The 5,677-nt window shown below is 42.3% G+C and overlaps 1 non-coding gene across 1 annotated transcript; it reads left to right on the top strand.

Moving 5' to 3' along the window:
* The first annotated feature begins 5,061 nt into the window (after positions 1-5,061).
* Positions 5,062-5,225, top strand: LOC132814052 (U1 spliceosomal RNA). Its single transcript, XR_009644271.1, has one exon. It is a non-coding gene; the product is annotated as a U1 spliceosomal RNA (small nuclear RNA).
* The last annotated feature ends 452 nt before the right edge of the window (positions 5,226-5,677 follow it).

Below are 5,677 nucleotides of genomic sequence, written 5' to 3'. Positions count from 1 at the left end.
AAGCCACTGGTGTGACATGAAGCTGGATGACAAAATAAATCTCTTTGCACAGAATGTCTGTGTCAATGAGTCTCCAGTAGGTCTGTGAATTTTCTATCCTTCTGACAATCCAGATATTTCCATGGTGCTGATCTCCTCGCATATCTCCAAGTTGGATGATCTGGTGAATCCTTTCCCATAAACACAACATATTTATGGCTTCTCTGTCTGTGAGTGTTTTTAGATTGTGAACTGGATAATGTTAAATAATTTCTGCAGTCAGTTCACTGGAACACTCATACACTTATGTGTGTGTGTGTATGTGTGTGTGTGTGTGAGTGTGTGTGTGTGTGTGTGTGTGTCTGTGTGTGTGTGTGTGTATGTGTGTGTGTGTGTATGTGTGTGTGTGTATGTGTGTGTGTATGTGTGTGTGTGTGTGTGTGTGTGTATGTGTGTGTGTGTGTGTCTGTGTTGGGGCTTGACCACACACAATGTTGTTTGAAACCTTTGCTCACTGACATACAAGATAATCATGTCCCTTTATGGCCAAATGTATTTAGTGACTCTGTTGGATCTTTATATCATGTCTGATTTCTCTCACTTCTGGCGAGAGGTGCAAGTGGAGTTCAATGCACCTAAATGTGAGGTGATGCACTTTGGGAAGAATAACAGGAAGGCAGAATACTGGGTCAATGGAAAGATTTTGGTAGTGTGGATGTGCAGAGGGATCTTGGAGTCCGTGTCCATAGATCCTTGAAAGTTGCCACCCAGGTGGATAGTGCTGTTAAGGGGGCATACGGTGTGTTAGGTTTCATTGGGAGAGGGATTGAGTTCTGGAACCACAATATCATACTGCAACGCTACAAAATGATGGTGCGGCCACAGTTGAAATATTGTTTACAGCTGTGGTCGCCCCGTTACAAATACGATGTGGAAGCATTGGAAAAGGTGCAGAGGAGATTTATCAGGATGGTGCCTGGTCTGGAGGGAAGGTCTTATGAGAAAAGCTGAGAAACCTGGGTCTTTTCTCATTGGAAAGAAGGCGGCTAAGGGAGGATTTAATAGAGACATACAAGATAGTCAGAGGATTAGATAGGGTAGACAGGGAAAGCCTTTTTCCTAGGATGAGGACGACAGCTTGTACGAGAGAGAACAACTATAAATTGAGGGGTGATAGATTTAAGACAGATGTCAGAGGCAAATTCTTTACAGAGAGAGTGGTAAGTGTGTGGAATGCCCTACCAGCTCAGGTGGTCAACTCAGCTCCATTAGGGAGTTTTAATTAATCCTTAGATAAGCTCACAGATGATTTTGGGATAGTGTAGGGGGACGAGTTGAGAAAATTCCACAGGTCGATGCAACTTTGAGGGCTGAAGGGCCTGTTCTGCGCTTTATTGTTCTATGTTCTATAATCTGAATCTTTTTCCACGGTAGAAATGACAAATTCTAGAGGACATAGATTTCAGGGGATGGGGAAATTTAAAGAAAATAAAAACCGAAAGAACGGAAGATGCGGTTGATCAGAAACAAAAACAAAAGTTTCTGGAAATGTTCGACAAGTCTGGAAGCACCTGTGAAGAGAAATCAGAGTTCACGTTTCTGATGAAGGACCCGAAACATTAATGGATTTTTATTTTCTCAGATGCTGCAAGACCTGCTGAGCATTTCCAACAGCATGTGAAAGTTTCAAGAGAGTTATGTCAGGCAAGTTTTAATACAAAAGGTGATAGTTGAGTAGAATGTACTCTCCTGGGAGGTGATAAAAGCAGAAACAATCACAATGCTTAAGAGGCATTTGGGCAGGCACATAAGCAGGCAAGGGGTAGGCAGGGATATGGATCATGTGCAGGCAGGTGGAATTAGTTTGGAACGGCATCATGGTCTGCACAGACATGATGGGCCAATTATTCCGGTGCTGTAATGTTCTGTTTTCCAAGGGGCACAATGTGTGGAGCGAGAGTTAATGTTTTTTTTAGAACATACAGTGAGTTGATACATTTTGAGAGAAGCAATGTAGAAAAGAAATATATATTTGCATGGCACAGACACAAAGAGTAGAGACTGAGGGAAGGGGGGCAAGGTGTACAATTCTTTAAAGGAGAGAGGACATAATCAAAGTGTTTTGATCAAAACATATGGGATCCTGGGTTTCATTAAACAATTTCATTGACTAGTTAGGTCACAGTCAATCATTGTGTCCAATTCAGGTCAACAGATTCCTGATCTTCAGGGTGTGGAGTACAGACATATTGGTGTGGTGCACTGATGAAGAAAATGCAGTCACTGGATTGAGTTGGAAAAAAATGCTATTTTTTTTGAAGAAATCAAGTTGAAAAAATCATGATAGAATAAAATGGATATGATTATAACACATCTAGATAGAGCAGACAATAAAATAAATTGCACTTGATAGGTGATGGCTCAAAATTTAAGATTAGGTATAACGTTTTGAGAAAGTGGGAGATGAGCAAGTGTTCCACTGGCTGGAAATATGCAGAACATGCTGCCTATTATGGTGGTACAAGTAGAGGTGATCCATGATTAATGAATACAATTATATCAGATATGAGAGAAATAAACTTTCAGGGTTTTGGGAACAGCTGGAGAACGAGAATAATGGATTCTGCTACAGAGAGCCAGCTTGGATTTGATGGGCCCCTTTCTGTGCCATAACATGTTTTTTTTTGTACTTGCTTAACTTGTTCCGGTTGTTTGTCTTCAGGGGTTAGATTATCATCAAGGTAAATCTACTCTGTGTTCATGCTCAGACCAACACAGGTTGTCCTTCCACAGCAGGAGATAATGTTTACTGTTTTATTCTGGGTTCTGGAGGAGTCCCTAGGTAGTGTACACAGAACTGAAAATCTGCTCTAGGGTGTTTCAACCAGGACTGTGAATATCTTGGAACATCTAATGCCACACCAATGCCTGGAATGCTTTCTAACTGACTGACTAAATGAAATATGTTCCTTCCACAGCATGTTGCTGGCTGGAGTTCTGTGGTCAGTGTTATTACACAAGGATCAGAATTGGATAATCTATTGTCTGTAACATATACCAATGATTAGCATGGAAATGTAAATGATTTAATTAGCAAGTTTCTAGATGGTACAAATTGATGAAGTTGTGAATGGTGAAAAATGGTGTCAATGGATACAGCAAGAAAGAGATCCGTTGGTAAACCCATACGGAGATAGATTTTAATCCAGACAAGTGTGAGGTGATGTATTTGGGGAGGCTCATTGCAAGAGGAATGTATTCACTAAACCGAAGGCCTCTCAGCAGCATTGATGTACACAGGGATCTTCAGGGGCAAGTTCACAGCTCCCTGAAAGTGGTGAAGGAGGTGGATGGCAGGCTTGCCTTCTTCTGTCAGGGGAGTGATTATAAAACTGTCATTAGGCCACCTTTGGGGTATTGTGTGCTGTTTTGATCACCATATTAAAAGGAGGATGTGGAGGCTTAGTGCAGTGAGAGAAAAGGTTTACAAGGATGTTGCCTGGATTGGGAGAGGTTGGAAAGACTTGGATTTTTGTCTTGTGAAAGTCAGTGGCTGCGGGTGATCTGAAAGGCTCAGAGTGAATAATCTGAATCCTTTTCCACGGTGAAAATGGCAAATTCTAGAGGCCATAGATTTAAGGGGAGTAGGGGCAAGTTTAAAGGAAATGAAAACTGAAACAACTGAAACAACTGCAGATGCTGTAAACCAGAAACAAAAACATTTTCGGGAAATGTTCAGCAGGTCGAGCAGCTTCTATGAAGATAAATTAAAGTTAACGTTTCTGAGGAAGGGTGACCAGACCCGAAACATGAACTGATTTTTCTTCACAGATGCTGCATGATCTGCTGAGCATTTCCAATAACATGTGCAAGTTTAAAGGCAGTTGTGTTGGCAATTTTCTTGTGCAGAAGGTGGGTCAGTGACTGGAATGTACTTGCCTGAGAGTTGGGAAAAGCAGAAACAATCACAACGTTTAAGAGGCATTTGGGCAGACACATAAGCAGACATGGGTTGGCAGAGATATGGATCATGTACAGGCAGATGGAATTAGTTTGGAATAGCTTCATGAACCACACAGACATGGTGGGCCGATTATTCCGGTGCTACACTCTTCTGTTTTCCAGGCTGTAGAATGTGTGGAGGAGAGTTAATAATTTGAGTGGAATATGTCTCTTCATGAGAACACACAATAAGTTCATTCATTTTGAGAGAAGCAATGTAGAAAGTCAATATATATTTGAATGGCACAGACACAACGTGCAGGACAGCAGGAATGGGGGACAATGTGCACCACTTATTAAAGGAGAGAAAACATAAAGTGTTTTGAGTAAAACAAATGGGATGCTGGGCTTCATTAATGGGGGAATGATAACAAACTCATGGAAAAGATGCTGACCATTGACAAAGCTCTAGTTAGGTCACAGTCAATCATTGCATCCAATTCTGGTCAACAGATTCCTGGTCAGAACGAGGAAGTTAAAATACCATAGAGGGGCCTGTTCCACACCTTTTGTTTCTCTTTCAGGACACTGTGGGGTCTCAAGGGTTAAACATTCCCTTGCCAAAGGCCATATTTCATTAACTGAATGCCTGTACTCTTTCAATACAGACAGAACACCTCAGAAGGGGGGAGGCTGACAATATCTCAAAATAGAACCTCTTGCAGCCACACATGTGGATTCCCCCGTAACCCCAGACAGAGGAATTTGCCCTTTCCAGACAAGACTGAGAGCCCTGGGCACAACCCTGTTAAACTGCCTCCCGCTCTCATTGTCTTACCTCCCCTCCATATTAGCATAGGTAAGTGAATCCCCCATTTACTGAAGGAAGAACCCTCCAGCCTTAATCTCTTCCCATCAACACATAATCATGAACAATACGATAATCAGTTTCTGTAATCCATTCATACGTTAACGCAGGACATCGCCATTCATCAAGCTTTGTAAGGTCATAATTACCAGCTTTAAACTATGTAATGACAATCGCCCATGTGACTGATATGTCTTTGTCTAATTCCTATTAAATATACTGTCTCTGTGGGTAAGGCAGAGATTCGTGAAGAAGAGTCTCTACAAGTCTCTATACTAACCTGGCAGGGGAGATACCATGATCATTGCGGTGGCGCTCCCAGGACGAGGCTATCCCATTGCACTTCGGGTGTGCTGACGCCTGCGATGTCACCAAATGCGGGATACTCAACAGCAAAATTTGTGGTAGTGGGGGTCTGCGTTCGCGCTCTCCCCTTGTGGGCGGCACGGTGGCACAGTAGTCAGATGGGGAAATGGGCTGAGGAGTGTCAGATGGAGTTTAATTTAGATAAATGTGAGGTGCTGCTTTTTGGAAAAGCAAAGCCTAGCAGGACTGATAGACTTAATGGTCAGGTCCGAGGGAGTGTTACTGAGCAAAGTTTCCTTACAGTGTAGGTTCATAATTCCTTGAAAGTAGAGTCGCAGGTGGATAGGATAGTGAAGGTGATTGGTATGATTTACATTATTGGTCAGAGCAGTGAGTACAGGAGTTGGGCAGTCATGTTGTGGCTGACAGGACATCGGTTTGGCCACTCTTACAATATTGAGTGCAATTCTGTTCTCCACCTATCAGAAGGATGTTGTGGAACTTGAAAGGTTCAGAAAAGATTGGTGGCAGAATATTCTTTAAAGGGTAGAATAACCAGTGGGAGGTCATTGGACATTGGTA

Source organism: Hemiscyllium ocellatum, unplaced genomic scaffold (assembly GCF_020745735.1).
Source record: "Hemiscyllium ocellatum isolate sHemOce1 unplaced genomic scaffold, sHemOce1.pat.X.cur. scaffold_641_pat_ctg1, whole genome shotgun sequence".
Lineage (NCBI taxonomy): Eukaryota > Metazoa > Chordata > Chondrichthyes > Orectolobiformes > Hemiscylliidae > Hemiscyllium > Hemiscyllium ocellatum.
This window is presented reverse-complemented; position numbering and strand designations above follow the sequence as displayed.